Raw genomic sequence first — 20,755 nt, 5'->3', positions numbered from 1 at the left:
CATCTAAAATTTCTAAGTGAGAAACGTGTTTTCTACATTTTTATCAGTTTTAAAATATCATCTCTTTAATACAGACAAAGGGTTTGTGTGTCACTTTGAAATTCTGATTGATTTAGAATTCAAAGAAAAAGATGTTTTCTTGAACAACGCAGTGAAATTATGACATCTTTCACTCTACTTCTCTCTTGTAGTAAAGCAGACCTTGCAGTGTGAGCATTTACTCCAGTAAATTAGGTCATGTATCATGTTAAATCACTTCTTCAAAACAAAACATTTCCTGGTGCAGGTTTTCTCCATGAAAAAAAATACATTTTTCCCTTACATGATTTCTCGTTTTTTTTTTCCATCAGAGTACAGAAAGAAGAAAAAAGGGAAAAGCAGTGTCGCAAAAAAACTCCATCGCCCTTGGGAGATGTCAAGCTCATCGGATATGAAAAGTGCCCAATAAAAGCAATTTCTCTTCATTTATCTTAGCTTCAGGGCTGCTATTGTGTGTAGAGGAGGCAACTTGCTCAGCCAGCAGACTCAGCGCTTACTGAATACAGGTATGTTTTGAGTGTCATGCTGATCGTCTTATAAATGCAAAAGAAACTTTTAAAGCTGATAAAGTAATTTGCATGTGGCTACAACATCCCTGGAAGAGAGATTTTATCAGTTGCACATAATCGATATTTTTTACTTTTTGTTCAGCACTGGAAATCTATTTTTTTAAGTTTTCTTAAGAAGATCTCATGAAGTATTGCCAGGACCTACCTTTAGCACTCAATAGCGATATTAATGGAGTAGAAATGTAAGATAAATTGATGATCTGAGCTAAAATAGTCCTTACGCGCCTCCTGTAACAGTGTTCGTATTCATAGCAAGTAATATTCTTTTTCAACCCCAAACGTTGCTATTGCATTAAGCTTTGTGTGACCATTGGAGGTTTCGGTAGCTTCTGGAGAGCGCACTTTTCCAAACTGGAACCTATAAGAACATTATTCAAGGTACACCATGTCCAAGAATCGTTCATCGGGACTAGGATTAATATCAATGGAAAGTACTTCAAGATTTAACTGAAATATTAAAAGAGTAGGAAAGCATTTAAAATAGAAAAAATCAGTTCAGATGATATTTAATTTTTGAGAAATGGGCACATACTGTACATCAGCTCAGTGAGCAGTGCGAGGTGCTCTCCTGGAGATGATGATAAATTAGTTAAAATCATGTGATAGAAACAGCCAGCACAAATGGCTGTGTTTGTGATTATGTCACTTCTCTACTATAGCAGCGTTGATAAAAGACCCTCTGAAAGCAGTAAAGCACTGCACAACTGAATTCGTTGCTATTTGGAGAAATCCACAAACTCGTGTTTTTCATGTGCTTTAAAAGACAGCCATACTCACCGACAAAATAACGACACTGCAGCTGATTTTTTCCGAAGCACAGTTGACCTTTCTGAGCCAAATGATGAAGCTCACCCAGTGAATACTATAGCAGAAGGTGGAGGAAAGTGCAACTTTGTAACTACTGCAACCACAGGGACAACTGCAAGAAGCAGAATTAACTTCCCATCGAATGGTGTTGTTGTCTGAGGTACGCAATGTGAACGTGTGCAGAGAATCCCACAATCTCTTCAAAACTTGGACAAAGTATTTCTGATGGAGTGCTGTGCGCAAAGATTGAATAAGCTTTGCTCCTGCCGATGATTCTGCGTGAAAAAGCACAGCATTCAAGTTTCACAGAAAAATGCACCATGCCTACAAAACCAATTTAAAAAACAATTGCGGCACACTACGATTCACACTGACTCAAAAGTGATCACGGCAGATGTTGTTCCCTGCATAATGCTGAAGGGACCAAAGAGCATTGCTGTTGGGAACACAAAATGAGGCTTTTTTATGCCTTGATGTTAAGCTGACAAAGACTATCTTGAAACACCTAGTTCAGTCTCTCGACAGACTGTCAAGCAAAGCTTTTACCCATTGAACTCGCAATAGAAGGAAGGTCTTAACCCACCAACACTTAGCAGCGGCAAGATTCAAACCTAACCCAGCGAAGAAAATGGAGCACAAACCCAGCACTTAGACCACCCAGCCACACTCCCAACACCTTACTCTTTTGGAGAACGTCGGGTGGGTTCAGCTCTTGTTGTGCGATGCTTGGAAATGACTGCACCTTCGTTTTCCGAGATGTTTCCTATCACTTCTTTGTCAGCTCTGAATATAGTGCTTCTTTGGAGCAGGCTTCAGACCTTTTATTTTATTTATAAAGGAGGGCGCATTCAGAAACGTGTAATTCCTGTTTTAGAAATACTTTGGGCGGTGTGTTTTATATAACGCACAAACAGTATTCTGATTGTATACTGTAGACCTGTGTAGCAATCATACTGGACGTGACTGGGATTCTGAAATGTTTCTTGAAAAGGTATTCAGGGCTGCTTGAATCTATAATAAAAAAGTGACCCGAAACTTCCTACCTTCCAATCACTGATGTAGCTCTCCCTAAACCTGTATGTGATGTTTTGCAGATGTGCAATGTGCCTTTACTCCTGTATTAAAACTGACCTCTGTTGTTGGGCGGAGTTGAAGGAGAACTAACTGCACAGAAAAAGTATGTAACAATAAAATGTTTCTACACTTCAAAATGTCCCTTTAAATCCCTGCTCACACACGTCGGTGTGGGGAGCGGGCAGGTAGAGAGCTTTTACAGATGCTCATGATGTTTCTCATGGGGTGTTACCTGCAGTAGCATCTCTCTCCACGCCTTTGGAAAGAAAAGAGTGGCTCCAGTGCAAGGTATGGTCAGAACAGCTGGTCTGATTGTCTTAGAAAACAAGAAATTAAAATCAACAGGGAAACTGAACAATACAGAAATCAGTGCAGTATACAATAGGAAGCAATCAAACAAAATGCTCAGCAAAAATCGTAGTTGAGTAAATTGGTGGAAAAAAAATATTTGTAAGCAAAGGAGAGCCCGCGCTGCGCGTGAAACACATCAATCGTTCAGCATTTCTGAAACATTTCATTGAATTGACAAAGAAGAGCCTTTAATGAACTATTCTTTACCCCTCTGTTCCTACTGTATTTAATACCACCATCTATTGTCTCCTCTAACTGTGTATTCTCATCCTGCTTATCTTGTGTATTTTTTAACTTTATTGGTTTCATTCTGTAAAGCGCTTTGGAAAGCCACCTTTAAAGGCACTATATAATTATTATTATTATGATTAATAATAATGAACAGTGCATTTAACACTGAGCACATGCGGTCCTTCTTTGCAAAGGATTGCAAAGGTTGGGAATTAGCCTTTCACTCGTGTTGTTGAAGATCGTATCCTGGCTTTGTTGCAGGAAATGTCTGGATGCCATCACCGGATCAAGGAGAGGATCAGGGTTTTGGGAAGTCTTTTTGATGCCTGACACTGTGTGTTGTAACGGGTGTCATTCTGGACCTAATCAACAGAGAACACTGTTGAAATCGCTGAACTGCCTAGCGGACACTTTGTCGCCTTCTTCTGAACTGTATTTAATGCGATTCTCTGAAAACGTGGCACGTTATATCTGCTACCTTTATGGAGGGCACACTCATAAGAATCATAGATTCGATCACAAGCATCTAAAAATGAGCATGAGAAAATGACATCACGCTATAAGGCTGAATGGCACAAATTCTCCTGTTACTTCTGCAGCAAATGTGTGTTTTTTGCTTCTTAACACTGAGATAGTTGGAGATATTTGGCAGCAGTGGGATTCCAACTCACACCCCCAAAGAGACTAGAGCTTTAATCCAGCTCTAAATTAAAAACTGGGTGACTTGTAAGGGCTGGTAGGAAAGGGAAAGGTATAAATGCTTCTTTTTTGGACAAAGTCTTTATCTTTACTAAAAGAAGGAAAGAAATATTTGATTATTATTTTTTCACCAGTTGTTTTGATCAAATTATTGTAACGCAGTGCCATATTAAGGTATAATATGTACATGAACGTCATGTCTGAGTCGATGATGGCAGCTGAGTATCACTGGAGGACAGTTCATCATGAGTGGGTAAGCCTGCATAATGAGGGAGAAGAGATCGGCCTCTCTGATGCAGTGTCCAGTGACACTAACCTTCTGTCCTACTGTTCTCTACTTATGTAGAGGGTGAATGTTTATTTAGGTGAATGTTAGGTTTCATTCTTGTAAAATATTTCCGAGCACTTTTTTTGTTGCTGAAAATTAATCTTGTGCATTTGAATTAATTCCGATATTGTCACCTAATTCTATACATTGTTTCATCAGACTAGAACATTTAGAGGAGCTCAATTGCATTTATGAATTGCATAGTGATATTATTTATTTCCGTTTAAATACTTCAGTCAAAAATGTAGAGAAGGTGCTCCTGTTTTCACCATTATAAGAACTGTGATGCACCAGTAATATTTACTCTCACAAAAGTATTGTAATTGTATTGTTCTGTTCTGTAACAATCTTGAGTGACACAAACCTTCTGTTTTACTGCACTACACTTCTCCAGAGGCCAGTTCAGCACACAAGGATCCTCAGTCAAACAAACACTGCAATCGCTTGATAAACGCCATTTCTCATCCTTTCTCTTAGTGTCGGTGCTACTATTGTATGCAAAGGAGGCGACTTGACAATGAAATCTTAAAGAGAGTCTTCATGAAGGTGTGCGTCGGCAAGCTGGGCAATTGACTGGGCTTGTGAAGAAACCAATCTCATTCAACAACCATACAAATTGCACAGCTTAAGGCACATGAAGCGAAATCTGTGAGCTGATTGACACAAAACAATGTCACTTCACATTATTTGCAAAGTTGTTTTGCTTGTCTGACCACCTCTTCCTACTTCACAGTGAGCACATATATTTCAGTTTCTTTTCCCCATGTGGAGATGTATCCACTGCCAAAACTGCTGTCTGATTATTTAAATTATCTGTAAAACTGTTACATGACTTCATCTAATTGTAAATTTATAAGACGGTCTATGAGACATTTGTTAGAGTAGCTGAATCCCAGGGCTCGTATGGAATCACACACAGACGGGTCTTCTGTGTGATCTGAGTCCCACTGCCCAGAGCTACAGACTGGTCAAATGGTCACTATTGTAGACACGACCATCGGACCATCGGCTACAAATAATCAATATACTGATCATAGTGTCACTACTGGTGTTTATTACATAAATACTATATATAAATAATAAGATAATTCCACACTCATATGTGTTATAAAACATTTATAAACATTTTGGGAGGCTGACATACAGTAAAGAAAGTAATACTGAAGGGCTGGAAGTCCTGGAAAGCGTTAATAGAACCTTCTTGCTTTCAACCTGGAACAGAGCCCACAACTGCCAGATCAGTGACCCCTGAGCCCAGTTCACAGAGAGGAGAACCAGGAGGTCTTTTATGTCTCTAAGAGGGCTGGGAGGAAGGATAAAAGGGGGAAATGTGACATGAGTCCAGGCTGTTCTGTCTGATATTGTTCATGTAGCAGCACTGATTGTCTGAATATCTTCTAGTTCTGGATTGTGAGGATAGAGAGCAGTACGGAGTTGAGATCCTGTCTGAGTGTGAGTCTGAGCTGTGAATCTGACTGAGAAGAGAATAATGATTTTTTATTCTGCCTGAGAATTTTTCCTGAGAATTTTTCTTCTTTTCCAAGTGGTGTTACATCCCCTTCAGATACTCTACACAGACTGCCAGAGAGAAGAGGAGCGAGAGATGGACAGATAAGAGCACACACAGCAAGAGACACATACGTCTTGATTTACTTTGAAGCAAGTGTTCATTTCTTTTCTGGAACAATTTGTTTCTGAACTTCAAGAAATTCATACAACTTCTGAAAGATAAAATACAAATCTTGCTTCTCAGGACAGAAGAAATGCTTACAAAAAATGCCAGTGATTTTTCTCCTTTTAACGAAAAGTGGAGAAAAACAACAGCAGTGCAACTCCGTCGGCTTGATTTAGCTTAATACAAGTATTCACTTCCTTTTCTGTAGATTACAGCCTGCGAAAGATGAAATGAACTTCTTGGTTACTCCTGGTCAGTGCAGAAGAAATACTGCCAGCTGGCAAGAAAATGACAGTATTTTATTTTCTTTTACTACAAACATGTGAGTTGTGAAAAGCAACGGGAATGTGTCCCTGTGCAGCTGTTAAACAAAGGGCTGGTGGGTCAAACGTACTCAGGGATGTGCTTCAGATTGTGATGATGTAAACAAAATCTCCGCTAAAAATCGAAGGGATTTCTTCGCAAACCCTCTTGAATGTGGCAGGAAATCTTCGTGTTTTACTCGTGTGCAACTACAACAAGTAAACAAATAAGTACCTAAGTCAATGTCCAAGAAAACCATCTTCACGTGTGGAATTTTTCTTTAACTGGCTGTTGGGAGAATTCATTTATACACCCGTTGTATCCTTAGCAAAAATATTTTAAAATTAGAACACAGATTTGTTGGAGAACTTGACAATCCTTGACAATCATTATTAAATGAGCATTATACAAATGTGCGTTGATATTTTTAATATGTACCTTAATTGTAATATATATACATAATTGCTTTGATATGGATGTTCATTTGAAGGAATTGAGGAAACTATGAAGGATCGCAGAACAACCAAAGATACATTTGGGCATCTGCTATTGGTAAAGATGAAAGAGTACCTTAAGTGTGAAGCTTTCATACACACGAGAGAAAAAAAAACAGTTTTAATGCACTTCATTAAACTGATGGTATGCTTATCAATCGTGCATAAAGTGTACATAGCAGAGGATGGTTTCAATACATCAACCTCTGGGTTATGGGCCCAGCACGCTTCCGCTGCGCCACTCTGCTGACAGCTGTTATAATGTGATTCAACACAACTGCTCTATCTTTGCTTTCTAAAAGTGCGCCCGAGATGAAAAGTCTAAACGGTAAACGCAGACGTCACTTTGAGCACTTGGTCTTTTATAGCACAAATCATCACCCGCTGCTCTACATGGGCGTGTCTTCAATATCGTTGAGAACCAAACCTTCTGCTTTCCGAGGCAACTGATTCTTTCGTCGTTAATTCCCAAATCTTCAATGAGAATCAGTGAAACGAAAATCAAACACATGTACACACTCGCGTCCTAACCTGAAAGAAAAATCTACACCCACTTTATAATACTGAAAATGATTCAGGAAGTACAGCAACGTTCTAAAACCAGCGAATGCATCTGCATACAGTACATAAAATGTCAATTTTTCAAAAGTAAAATCTTCAGCTTTGAAAGATTACCATCCATATATTTTCGTTTTTCTCTTTTTTTTACATAACACGCTTTCGAGAAACAAACTGTCTTTTAATTAAGGTTTCATTAGAAAATGTGTATCTTGGTTTGCCAAGTTAAAATCGGCACATCCCAGTGCGCAAAAGATGTAGAATATACGACTATTGAACGCATACCACACGAGTAACTGTGCTCCGTAACTGGTCTAGAATGAAATTGATTATATGTTTATTATACATAAATGGTTGTAGTTTATTATACGGATAAATTTAGAAGACTACTATACATATATAGTTAAAGGTCTATTATACATCAAAGAAAGATTTTTATAGGTGTAGAAACTAGTAAATAAAGCCAATGATTTATTTTAGAAATTTATTCTTAAAATATACAACTATTCACACCTGAAAAATATGTAGTTCAAATTATACATTATATACAATATTGTAATCAACAAATGTCTAACCATCATAAAAAACACAACTAGTAAACTTCAGTTACAAATTCTAGTAACATGGCAATATATATATATAGTAATGACAAACACAAACTAATTACATGAACACGCTAATATTTAACTCAAAACCACATTTCGAAACTTCTTTATTTCCACGAAAATATTATTAATGTAGCACAAACGCTACTTTCTAATAAAGACAGAAAGAAACTATTTGTTTTGTGTCTCATGGTGATCCTCCTCTCGATACTAATGAAATGTTTAATATGATCCCTCGAGAAAAAAAAGGAGTCAATTTCCGCCTGGAATGATTGATGCCCCATCAAACATTTTGTAATATCCCTGGAAGTTTATACAGTAGAATCCTGGTTCGTGGCTTAAATTCAAGGTAAACAAGACTAAGGAAACGAGTTGGAAACTTGATGTCGAAGTGGGATTTAAATCACCCGGAACATTTCACTACATTGGGCAGTATGTGCTAGGGAGCATTGCTTGACGTCCCTTCGATAGCTCAGTTGGTAGAGCGGAGGACTGTAGTGGAGTCAGTAGGGAATCCTAAGGTCGCTGGTTCGATTCCAGCTCGAAGGAAGGTGCTTTTTGTGTACTTTAATCAAAGAGTTAAAAAAGCGAATCTGTTTCATTCAGACATTTATCAAAAGTTCAATAAACGACGAAGTAGAGGTTCCTGTTCCGAATTCAGCCCACGTCTGATTGTCTTGTTTTGGCCAAAATCCGATCTTTGAATTAAGGGACTACTCTGTCTGCTTTGTAATTCAAAAATACATACAAATGTCAAGTTTTTTGTAGATATAAAGGTGTTCTCTGTTTTCAAAGAATAGGTACTTAATTGGCATAATGATTTGGTATTGGTTTTGTATCGTTGTATTATGAAGTTTGTGCTTTCTGTGTTTTTATTGTATTGTGAACTTATTTTTTAAACAAATGCTTACAAAGGCAAACACGGCACACATCTGTTTATACCAGTGGTGAATTGTACATTTGTACAAGCTACTGTGCACTTCTGGGAGTATAACAGGTTCGATATAAAGTGGCAAAAATATAAAAGGGGAATATACCCCAGACTGCGTGTAAGCTCTCGTTGTGACTGTTGTTTTATTTTTAGATAAAAATGGCGTACTGTGCACGAAATGTTGCAGAAACACAATTTGATATTTTAATAATTATTATTTTAATAATTTGATCAAATTGAGGCCCAGGATCCAAATCTTCAGTTCTGATTTTTTTAAGTGATATCTTTCCTTCCTGTCGTGGAAGTCACACGATGTGAGCAATTGTTTTTTTTACGTTGCGATCCAAAGATCCTCAGGCGCACTGTAACCAAACCAGGATGGATTCTGCTCGGAGCCGGACTGAGCTCATTCTCACTCCCTGTGCTAAAAACAGAATTAGCTCTTCCCCGAACATCGTCTACAGCTGCTGGATGGTGCTCTGCGTCTTACTGCTCCGGCAATTACTTTGACGAAAGACAGATCACTTGTGCGCTTTTAACCTTCTCGCAGCTACAGCTATAGCCCTGAAAAAAGCATTAGCTTTATCAGTTTTTACATTAATCTATTTTGAATCAAAGTTTGATATTTTTTTTTATTTTTTATTGCATTTTACATTACAATAATAATAATTATTATTATTATTACGCACACTTATATAGCGCTGTTCTGGATACTCCACTCAATGCGCTTTACAGGTAATGGGGACTCCCCTCCACCACCACCATTCTCCTGAATGATCACAGAGAGTCAGGACCTCGGTTTTACGTCTCAGCCGAAGGACGGCACCTGTTTACAGTTTAGTGTCCCCTTCATTGTACTGGGGTATTAGGACCCGCATGGACCGCAGGGTGTGCGTCAAGCGACAGAAACCAGACGTGTGTCGGGCTCGGCTGCGAGCAGGACAATGACATCACAGGGACAAAGTAGAGGAAATCAAAAGGGTTCTATAAAAGACCTATGTAAGCTGTTGGTTTGCAGTCTGGACTCTAAATCCTCCGATCCGATTTTAAATCTCTCTAATACCTGAGCTGCGGCTTCTTCCGAGTATTTATTCGTATACTTATTATGTGTAAGTGTATAGATGAAACCTTTCATATATTGTTCAGTTTAAATCAAAATGCTTTACTAATACAAGAGAGAAGTATAGTATGAAGGATGTGACAAATCTATGATTTCTTGGAACAAAACGGTTTTTATTTGCATTCGAAATGAAGCGGAATTTTAGCGGGACACACAAACCCTTTGTCCTTTTTAGAGTTTTTAGAGTGAACAGACATAAATGTAGAAAACGTGTTTTTTAGCACTACAATAGCAGGGTCAGTGGCATAATGAATATCGCGTCAGAAAATTATAAGTTGGACTGCCGTCTGGCTTGTTGCGTTTATACCACTTACGTTGTTTTATATAAATGAACTCCACCTGAAAGCTATAGAAAACACTTTGGGTAAGTTGTCTGCAGCCTCATGCGAATTTCGACAACTTACCCAAAACACTGTACTGTCTGGAGATCAGCTCCAGCTCTGAACTCAATTGCAATGAAAAACCATGCGTAACAAAACTGGAGAACAGCTGAACTTGTGTTCAGTTCGGTGATGAGGGATCAGAACTGTCCTTGTTGTAATTAGCACGAACTGCACAGGCTCTGAATCAGACCATGTCAATTAGTCTGATCAATGTAGGACACGTTAATGTAGAATTATTAAAAGGTTTATTAGTTAGTTAGTTCAAGTTTACCCACCTGAACTAATGTAGAATTATTACTTGGTCTGTCTCTTGTTTGTATATAAATGAATGACTCTGACAACTTAATGTTAGTTTTTAATTTAGTTTTACGATGTAGGTCAGGCGTTGACATATGCACGAGTATATGAAATGTCTCACTCCTGATTCAACTCATGTTCTATAGGAGATTGGCGATTCCTCCTGTTTCTCATACAACCATATCAGAACAGAAGCCGTTTCACCCAACTCTGATTCAAGATCGACTTGCATCTTTATCCCTTTTTTGTTCGTGATCATTATTTTCTTTAGTTATGATCAATATTGAACTTTTTCTAAATGAAATGACAATAATCAAACATGCAGGCAGATTTTTGAAAAGTATTCGGAATTGACAGGGTGCCCCTTTGGAACAATCGTCAGAAATTGTGAGAAAATGAAAGTTATGTAAGCTCTCACACAAAGCATTGAAGATTGGAATCTGAGTGTAAAAAAGTTACCCGTCTCCCAATGATAGGCAGGGATACACACCATGACTCGAATAGACTCAGCGAACTTTAACACCTATGATATTACGAGTGCTTTGCACGTGTCGAATTTCAAGAAGGAACTACTACAACAGTTGTGGACATAATTCAATACCACCGGCAAAGTCCAATGCCGGCAACATCTGAGAAAATAATGTTCACTCATGGAATTTGGTCTTTGAATGGCTGGCGGGAAAATTCATTTATACTCCTGTTGCACCCTCAGCTGAAACATGTTAAAATAACAACGCAGATTTGTTGCAGAACCTGACAAGAATTATTGGGTTAGCACTGTATGTATTCTTGTATATTTACTTTAATTTTAATATAAATGTAAACATGCATGCTGTATAAGCTATTGTAATTTTAAAATATGTTAGCTGAGGATGCGAAGGGGGCTATTATACCTTGTGAAACACACAAGGAACTGTAAAAAAGGCTGTTATTTGAATAAAATTGGCGATCACAAGAAAACCACAATTTATGTGGTATTATCATCAATATCCTTCAAAATCTACGTTCAAATGAAGGATTTGAAGAAACTATGAAAAAAGCAACAGTAATAGCAGAGGATTTTGATTTTTGCTCTTCAAGTCAGCAGATCACCGTAGAGTTGCACCCCTCAAACAGCACAAAGGATGAATCCCACCACCTTCATTATTGCTGTGTTTGTGCCAGTGAAAGTAGCGTTTGTGTTATTGAAAGCATCTCGGAAGATGAAGGTGCAGTCACTTCCACATGTCATGATATCATTAGATCTGACGACAAGAGCTGAAGCCCCCCCTAGTCCAAGCCAGCAATGTGAAGATGGGTATGGAGGAAGGTAGCGTGGCTGAGTGGTCTAAGGTACTGGATTTAGGCTCCAGTCTCTCTGGGGGCGTGGGTTTGAATCCCACTGCTGCCAAATATTAATGTTTTAAGACCTGCAATACAATCAGTAAAAGCGCTTTTTGTTAGGCTGCGGGAGGTGTTTAGAGATAGACTTTCTAAAAGACAGGCTTAACATCAAGGCAGAAAAAATATTTTGTTTTCTCAACAGAAATTCTCTTTGGCACGTTCAGCTTTATGTAGGGAACAACGTCTGCCGAGATCACTTTTGAGGCAGTGCACATGATAGTGTACCGGCAAGTACATTTAATATTGGCTGTGGTGGTGAGCTGCTTTTGTCTGTGAAACTTTTAATTCTTCACGCCGAATCGTTGGCAGGGGTAAAGCTTATTAAATCTTTGAACATAGCGCTCCATCAGAAATACTTTGTTCGTGATCAAAAGAGATCAGAGGATTAACTTCATGGATTCACATACCATACCTTACAGGAAAGATTTAAAAGGGGAATTGATTGTGCTTCCTGATGTTGTTCCTGTCGTTTCTTTGGATACAGAGGTGAATGTTCTGCTAGAGTATCCACTGGGTGAGCTTTATCAATCAGCTCGGAGAGGTCATCAGTGCTCTGTCTCTGGAAAATAATCAGCACTGTCGTTTTTCCCTGTGCTGTCTTTTAAAACATATAAGATCACGAGTTTACAGATTTCTCCAAATAACAACTATACATTTTAACCCAGCGGTTAGCATTCCTTCAATCCAATAGTTTTACTCCGGGTAAAAAGCAGCGAAATATATAGAGAGATTATATTCAAATATTTCAACGTTCTTATTGGATTACCTGTATGGAGATATCGCTCAGAATTCCTAATATGATTTTGAGTTCAGTTTTGCTTTACTACTTTCAGAGTCTTTTATTGACCTTGCTGAAGCAGAGAAGTGACATAATCACAAATGCGACTTACCTGTGCTACTGTTTTTGGTTAATAATGATTATTGCAAGGAAAAAAAAACAGCTCCTTGCATTAAGAGCAAGAGCAACCAACACGCTCGCTTGTTGAGTTGGGTTTTTTTTCCGTGGTGCTCTTCCTCAGATGTAAAGTTATTTGGCGAGCAAGGACCTCTGAGAAGGAGCCTGAATCCATCAAGAACTCAGAAATTCTAATATCGCACTACTGTCTTGTGTACAGAGATCTGCTTCTTCCTTTTTGAGTGTTTTGGTGTTTAAGAGCACGCTTCCTACCTCGAATGTTAGTTTCAGGAGATGTGCTACCGGATAAATGATTATCTTGAAAAGGTTTGGGGATGCACTGGCCGGGATTAAAACCCGGCTCAATTATTTGGAAGTCACCTGTACTACCAACACACTTCTAAGAAGCACCCGCACATTTTCGCAATCCTCTCTCTCACCTACAAAGTTATGAAGACACAGACAACCAATGAAAACTAATTTGATTCACCCAAGGCTTCACTCTTCTGTTGTGATGTTGTTTTAATTAGTGTTAGCTGTGATGAGGTATTGTTTCTGTCTCTTAAAGTTTAAGACTCTGCTCCTTTCTTCCTGGTATAGAAAAAAACATGTTCCATCTTTGTTTACAAACACCACTGTAAATTATTTGTCCATCTCTAAAGCCTGTGTGTATTGACAAGGCAATTCAAAAGCACATATTAAATAAGAACACGATCCTTCTTGTTACCATTCCCGTGGTTGGAGCGTTGTTTCGCCCTTTTACGTTCTTCTACAATATTTACAGACGGCTTTATCACTGGAGTTGTGTGCATCGGTCCATGAACATCAACTGTACTGCTGTTTTTCTATGCGTAATTTAATCGCAAGCACTTAAAAGATGCAAAAAGATTTCAAAGAAAACATAATTGAAAGACAGTCGAGTAAGGAGGTAGAAAAACGTTCTCCCCCGTTGAAGAATCAACCACCGTCGCCCATGTGACTGGATATAAAAATAAATTATTCATTTCAATTATTCATGAAGGGTGGATTGTGGTCAGTGAACATATGCACATCTTTAAGTCAGTTCCACCATCTGTGCTATAGGGGATGTAGTTCAGTGGTAGAGTGCGTGCTTTTCATGTATGAAGTTCCGAGTTCAATCCCTGGCATCACCAGATGTCTTACATTATTGTGCTCACATCGCAATCTTCTGTTGAGTGAGAACTCTTTGCTCGTGTTCATAGAGAGACAGGTTTACACATTTAAACTCAGTCACACACGAAGTGCTACAGTGTTGCTCTGCTGTTTTAAATGTACCTCCAAAGCATTTTGTTCTGTTAACTACCAAATGATTTGAACTAATTTTACATCATATTCAGGAAATCCAGAGAAGGTCATCAGACTTTTAGTGGCTGTTGAAGAAAACACCTGTTGAATCTCACCAGGGATTTCTTGAGAGATCATTCAGCAAGCGAGTTAACAGGGGTTAACGTAGAGAGTGGCGGAGGTGGGATGTCAGGGCTTGACGTCACTGCTTTATTCAAAGAGTGGAGGGGTGGGTGTCAGGGCTATATGACAGTGCTTTCCGCAGAGAGTGGTGGGGGTGGGATGTCAGGGCCATATGACACTGCTTTACACAGAGAATGGAGGAGGTGGGATGTCAGGGCCTGAAAACACAGCTTAACGCAGAGAGTGGAGGGGTGGTGTCAGGGCCATACGACACTTCTTTACACAGAGAGTGGTGGGGGTGGGATGTCAGGGCCATATGACACTGCTTTATACAGAGAGTGGCGGGGGTGGGATGTCAGGGCCTGAAGATACTGCTTTACGCAGAGAGTGGCGGAGGTGGGATGTCAGGGCCTGACAACACAGCTTAACGCAGAGAGTGGAGGGGTGGGCGTCAGGGCCATACGACACTTCTTTATGCAGAGAGTGGTGGGGGTGGGATGTCATGGTTATACGACAGTGCTTTCCATTGAGAGTGGTGGGGGTGGGATGTTATGGCCATAAGACACTGCTTTATGCAGAGAGTTGAGGGATTGATGTCAGGGCCATACGACAGTGCTCCACTCAGGCCTCTGCTTGAATTTGTACTCCTCCTCTCTCCCTACCTCTACCTCTATGATATTTGCACTTTCTGGAGAGGCGATTTTCTCCACTTCAGTAGCCCGATTGCGTGGAGAGGGCTGTAGAATGTGGCACCGCCTTTCCTGCTCCGTCCATGACAGGCGTGCTGGTCTCTGGAGAGAGAGCACGGTCCATTAGCGCACTCCAATAAAGGCACTGGAGGCAGCTGAAACGCATTGGCGAAGCTCAGCACTGGGCCGCTGGGCACATCTTACCACCATTTCCGTAGTGTAGTGGTTATCATGTTCGCCTCGCATGCGAAAGGCCCTCGGTTCGAAACCGGGCGGAAACAGAGTGGCTTCTTTTGTCGCATACAAATGGGTTGTACAACTTTAAACTAGCAAATGGAAGAGGGCTGAAGTAAGAGACAAGATGTAAATAGGGTTAACTTAAGTCAGTTCTGCCTGAAAATTAGACTTCTAAGCAACAGGGGTTTATGGCAGGAAAGGGGGTTAACTGATAAGGATTCCAGATGCGAGGGGGCATAATCTTAAACTGACCATTTGGCCAGGGTCTCTTAACTGGCCAAATACCACGACCCCCCCCTTACCATAACACCGAATGACGTCTGAAGCAGCAAGGAAGGACTATATAACCTAAAAGTTTGTACCGGCACATCGAACAATACTTCGGTTTTGTTGTTTCTTGTGGGAAACAAGACTTCGGCTTTATTGTTCCTTGTGTCCGTCGTGGCAGTGAACAGGTCCTGGTTACAGGATCTCTAAAAAAGGAAATAAAGACTGAAATCAGATCCGACCCGCCATGCTGCCACGGTGACGGTGCACTGCCCAGTGAAAGTGGCAGCCTGTCCCTGGACTGTGGGTGGAAACTGGAGCACCTGGAGGAAACCCCCACAGACCAGGGAGAGAACATGCAAACTCCACACAGACAGCACCCACACCCCAGGTCCAGCACTGTGAAGCATGCCCGACGATGCGGAAGGGCTTTTACAAATGAGTGTGTAACTCACACTGGTGCCCAGGATGGCCTGCTACCGAAACGCAACCTAATTTTCTTAATACAGTTTGTTCGAAGCGGTTCGCAGGAGCTGGAGGTGAGGACTGAGCTGGGGTCCAGTGTGCAAGAGTGACTACTGATGTCGTGTGTGTGTGTGTGTGTGTGTGTGTGTGTGTGTGTGTGTGTGTGTCTGGATCATTGTGAGCGCCGTCAGGTTTGTGTATTTGTTTAAACAAGAGGATGTGTCTGTGCGGGTCTGACTCTGTGTGAGGGTGCAGCTCTAACTGTTCGCGCGCGGGCGTGTCTATCTCTCTACAATGCATGAGGGGCTAAATCTGCCTCTGAGAAACTGACTTTTCAGAAGAAAAATCTATGAAAAGGCACGGCCTGGCCCTCTTCTCTTGCTCCCGACGTATAACACACTGGGGGATGAAGCTGGTGTCTTCAGCTGTAACCCTAGCTATTTATGCAAACAGCTCTTTTATGAAAAGCAGCTCTAGGCCTAGACAAGAGGAACAGATAAAACAAATCTTAGATTTATGGCTTATTCAAAGCAGACTGAGCGCTGCTATACTGTATGTAGGAGCCAGAGATGAAGAATGAGCTATTTAAGGAAATCAGGAGTGTGAGAGAGGGAGTGTGTGTTTTTCCTCCCAATAGAGAAGGCTTGTGGTTCTTTCTGCTTTTCTGCACAGGCTGCCATCATAAGTACGTTTTGGGTTCTTGGTTTGAATGCTCGAGTTGTCAGGCTGGCGTTTTTTGTTCCTATTGGAGCCCATAATTGTGAACAAGGCGCTTGAGGACGTCTCTGTGCAGGTGTGCGTTTGTAATGACGTGTGTGCGCATCTCTGTAGCGGATGTTTCAGTAAAAAAACGCATTTAAAACATTCAACCTTTTCATGTTCCTAATATTCTTTCATTCTTCACAATAATAACTAAGGTTGCTGCTGGAAGAGGTGTTAGTGGGGCCACCAGGGGGAACTCTCACCCTGTGGCCCATGTGGGTCCTAATGCCCCAGTATAGTGACGGGGACACTGGAAAAACTGTAAACAGGTGCCGTCCTTCAGATGAGACGTAAAACCGAGGTCCTGACTCTCTGTGGTCATTAAAAATCCCGGGGTGTTTCTCGAAAAGAGTAGGGGTTTTACCCCAGTGTCCTGGCCAAATTTCCCATTGACCCTTACCAATCATGGCCTCCTAATAACCCCCATTTATGAATTGGCTTCATTACTCTGCTCTCCTCCCCACTCATAGCTGGTGTGTGGGGAGCGTTCTGGTGCACTATGGCTGCCGTCCCATCATCCAGGTGGATGCTGCACATTTGTGGTGGTGGAGGGGAGTCCCCATGTCCTGCAAAGCGCTTTGAGTGGAGTGTCCAGAAAAGCACTATATAAGTGTAAGCAATTATTATTCATTATAATGTAATAAGTCCATTATTTCTCACCCCTCCATTGCAAGGCATACACAACACAAACACCAGGAACAATTATCTCAGAAGTGAATTGCAAATGTATTGAGTTGTGATGCAACTGTAACTTGAACCTAACATGACTGTGGCGTGCATTTTTGAAATTGCATTTTCACAGCTGAAATACAAAATGAAGCTGATCGCAGTCCAAACTCAAGGTATTGTTGTAAAACTAAATATTCAACATGTTTCTACCTGTCCCTTTTCAGCTCACTCAGAAGTCCACAGCCTGCAGCCTGGTGCCTCTCTGTCTCCCCCCTCCACACTGCTGGTCCAGTGGAGGTGCTGTTTGATCCTGCACGATCTGTCCGGAATCGTATAGTCTTACTGAGCAGCGCAGGGCTCCCTGGCCCCAGTTACGAACAGTGAGTGTCAGTGCAGAACAGCTCTCTGACACTCCGCTCCCTCACTCCAGCTGATCAGGGCAACTACACAGTGAGGGACCTTAATGGAAGCAGTATCAGCACTGTGATCGTCACTGTGGGTGGTGAGCAGGTCTACAGTAGGATCACTAGAGGGCTCTATATTCTTGACAGAGTGTGTTCTTATATCATCCTCTGTCCTGATTGTCTTTCAGCTCACAGAGACAATGTCACCCTGCAGCCTGAAGCCTCTCTGTCTGTCCCTCTGTTCACTGGAGAGCCAGTGGAGGTGCTGTTTGATCCTGCAGGAGGTGGAAACTGGACCTCAGTGTGTTCTGTCCAGAACAGCACAGCCAGCTGTGTCCCCCAGTACAGTTTTTTTTTATTTTTGATGATTAGCCATATGTTGATTACAATATTGTACATAATGTATAATTTGAACTCGATATTTTTCAGGAGTGAATGATTGTATATTTTCAGAATAAATTTCGAAACCAAATTATTGTCCCTCGATCTCTGTCTCTCTCTCGTCCTGCTGTCTGTCTGTCCCTGCCTCTCTGTCTCTCTCTCTTTCAGCCCCGTCTGTCAGTCTGTCTGTCCTTCTCTCTCCTTCCTCTCTCTCTCTCCTTCCGCTCTCTCTCTCGGTTTGTTTGTCCCTCAATCTCAATCTTTCTCTTTGCCTGCTGTCTTTCTGTGCCTTCATCTTTGTGTCTCTCTCTCCTTCCTTTCTGTCTGTCTCTCTGTCTGTCCTGCGTTGTCCCAGCTGGGCCTGTCTCCCCGGCTCTCTGCCTTCAGCTCTGTTCGCCGATGTCCCACCAGCCCGTCTCTCTCTCAGCCTGTCTCTTGACTTGCAGGAGGAAGAGGAGGTGGAGACAGCTCCTCCGGCAGGAGAGAGGAAGAAGGTCAGTGCTGGTCCCACCCTGCCTCCTGTCCTGTCTGTGGTGGAGTTTCGCCATCTTGTCTGTCTTGTCAGCCCTGTCTGTCACTGTCTCTCTCCTCCTCCTCTCTGTGCTGTGGTGTCCAGTCAGTGTGTCTCTCTCCTCCTCCTCTCTGTCCTGTGGTGTCTAGGCAGTGTGTCTCTCTCCTCCTCCTCTTCTCTGTCCTATGGTGTACAGTGGGTCAGTATTAGTGGGCTACACCCAGGCTCACTCACTGCGAGTGTGATCTCAGCAGAGTCTCTGTACTCTTGGGACATTTGACTCACCTGTCTCTCTCTTTCTCTCCCTGTGCTGTCCCTCTCCTGCCCCCTCTCTCCCTACTCGGACTCCAGCTGGAGGAGGTCCAATCACCACCTCCTGTGAGACAGAAGAAAAAGAAAGTGGGTAATGCTCTGATTCTCTCTTTACTCCTGTCCAGTGTCCAGTCAGTGTGTGTGTATGAACCCCCCTCTCTCTCAGTGCAGTGTTCATGTACTGGAGTGTCCAGTCAGTGTGTGTGTATGAACCCCTCTCTCTCTCAGTGCAGTGTTCATGTCCTGGAGTGTCCAGTCCGACTCTTAACGTGACTCTCCTGTCTCTGCTTCAGAAGTGCTGGTGCGTCTTTTTAAAGTCGCTGAGCTGCATGTCGGTGGAGACAGATGATAAGGACGAGCCGATGGAGGCGGCGGAGACCGTGTGTCAGGAGAGGAAGAGCGAGGGAGAGGAGGAGCAGGCTGCCGGGAAGGACAAGAAGAAGAAGAGGAGGTGCAGGTGAGCAGACAGGGGGACGCCGCCCGGTCGTGTCTGTGATTCAAGAAGGAGTCTCCTCTTGCTGTTTGATGTCATGGTGATGTCCGTGTCTGTGTCCCTCACACCTGCAATAACAATATTCTTTCCAGGTTCCTTTCCTGGTTCTGTGCCAGCTAAGATCGGAGTCGCCTTCCCCACCAAGGACTGGACTGGACTGGACTGGACTGGAGCTGAGGGACACCAGACTGGACTGGACTGGAGCCAAGGGACCCCAGACTGTGCTGGACCGAAGCTGAGGGACCCCAGACTGCACTGGACCGGAGCTGAGAGACACCAGACTGGACTGGACTGGAGCTGAGGGACCCCAGTCTGTGCTGGACCGAAGCTGAGGGACCCCAGTCTGTGCTGGGCCAAAGCTGAGGGACCCCAGTCTGTGCTGGACCGAAGCTGAGGGACTCCAGACTGTGCTGGACCAAAGCTGAGGGGCCCCAGACTGGACTGGACTGGAGCTGAGGGGCCCCAGGCTGTGCTGGACCGAAGCTGAGGGACCCCAGACTGGACTGGACCAAAGCTAAGGGACCCCAGACTGTGCTGGACTGAAGCTGAGGGACCCCAGTCTGGACCGAAGCTGAGAGACCCCAGTCTGTGCTGGACCGAAGCTGAGGGACCCCAGTCTGGACTGCACTGGAGCTGAGGGACCCCAGTCTGGACCGAAGCTGAGGGACCCCAGTCTGTGCTGGGCCGAAGCTGAGGGACACCAGTCTGGACTGAAGCTGAGGGACCCCAGACTGTGCTGGACCGAAGCTGAGGGACCCCAGTCTGTGCTGGGCCGAAGCTGAGGGACCCCAGTCTGTGCTGGACCGAAGCTGAGGGACCCCAGACTGGGCTGCACTGGAGCTGAGGGACACCAGACTGGACTGGACTGCACTGGAGCTGAGGGGCCCCATACTGGACTGGACCAGAGCTGAGGGGCCCCAGACTGGACTGGACCGGAGCTGAGGGACCCCAGATCCCAGTCTGGACTGAAGCTGAGGGACCCCAGACTGGACTGTGGAAAACTTTCACATTATCTCCACCTGAGTCCTCAGATCGTCTGCATGACCTTGTATTATTAAGTATTATTTTAAGGTCCTGTGATGATCGTAAGATGGGGGGGGGGGGGGGGGGTCACTAAATAAACCCTTGACATTAATCTGTATTGTAATTTTTGTTCTTTTGTTAAGCATCATTGAAATGTTTTTTAAAAAAAGCTTTTGTTTTTTTCCCTCCCCCCCCCGAAACGAACGAACAGAGTCTGTCTTTCTCTTTCATCCCGGAGAGTTTGTGGTTGATGGATTGAGGCCAAGAGCCCTCGTTGTCGGCGTGAGAGGGGTGCTGCGGGCGACGAGCCCCCAGGGGCGAAGAGAAGTTGATTTGCGTGGGGTGTGGAAACACTACACGACCGGGCAAGCG

General features: G+C 42.7%; 3 non-coding genes across 3 annotated transcripts; all 3 read left to right on the top strand.

The window, feature by feature from the left end:
* The first annotated feature begins 8,194 nt into the window (after positions 1-8,194).
* trnay-gua (transfer RNA tyrosine (anticodon GUA)) lies at positions 8,195-8,282 on the top strand. Its single transcript is given in 2 exon segments — positions 8,195-8,231; positions 8,247-8,282. It is a non-coding gene; the product is annotated as a tRNA-Tyr (tRNA).
* Positions 8,283-11,772: 3,490 nt separating this feature from the next.
* On the top strand, positions 11,773-11,854 carry trnal-uag (transfer RNA leucine (anticodon UAG)). Its single transcript has one exon. It is a non-coding gene; the product is annotated as a tRNA-Leu (tRNA).
* A 3,213-nt stretch (positions 11,855-15,067) lies between these two features.
* Positions 15,068-15,140, top strand: trnaa-cgc (transfer RNA alanine (anticodon CGC)). Its single transcript has one exon. It is a non-coding gene; the product is annotated as a tRNA-Ala (tRNA).
* Positions 15,141-20,755: the final 5,615 nt, after the last annotated feature.

The sequence above is a fragment of the Lepisosteus oculatus genome, chromosome 14 (genome assembly GCF_040954835.1).
Source record: "Lepisosteus oculatus isolate fLepOcu1 chromosome 14, fLepOcu1.hap2, whole genome shotgun sequence".
In the NCBI taxonomy this organism is placed as follows: Eukaryota; Metazoa; Chordata; class Actinopteri; order Semionotiformes; family Lepisosteidae; genus Lepisosteus; species Lepisosteus oculatus.
Note: the sequence above shows the minus strand (reverse complement) of the source record. Positions and strands in the feature narration are given on the sequence as shown.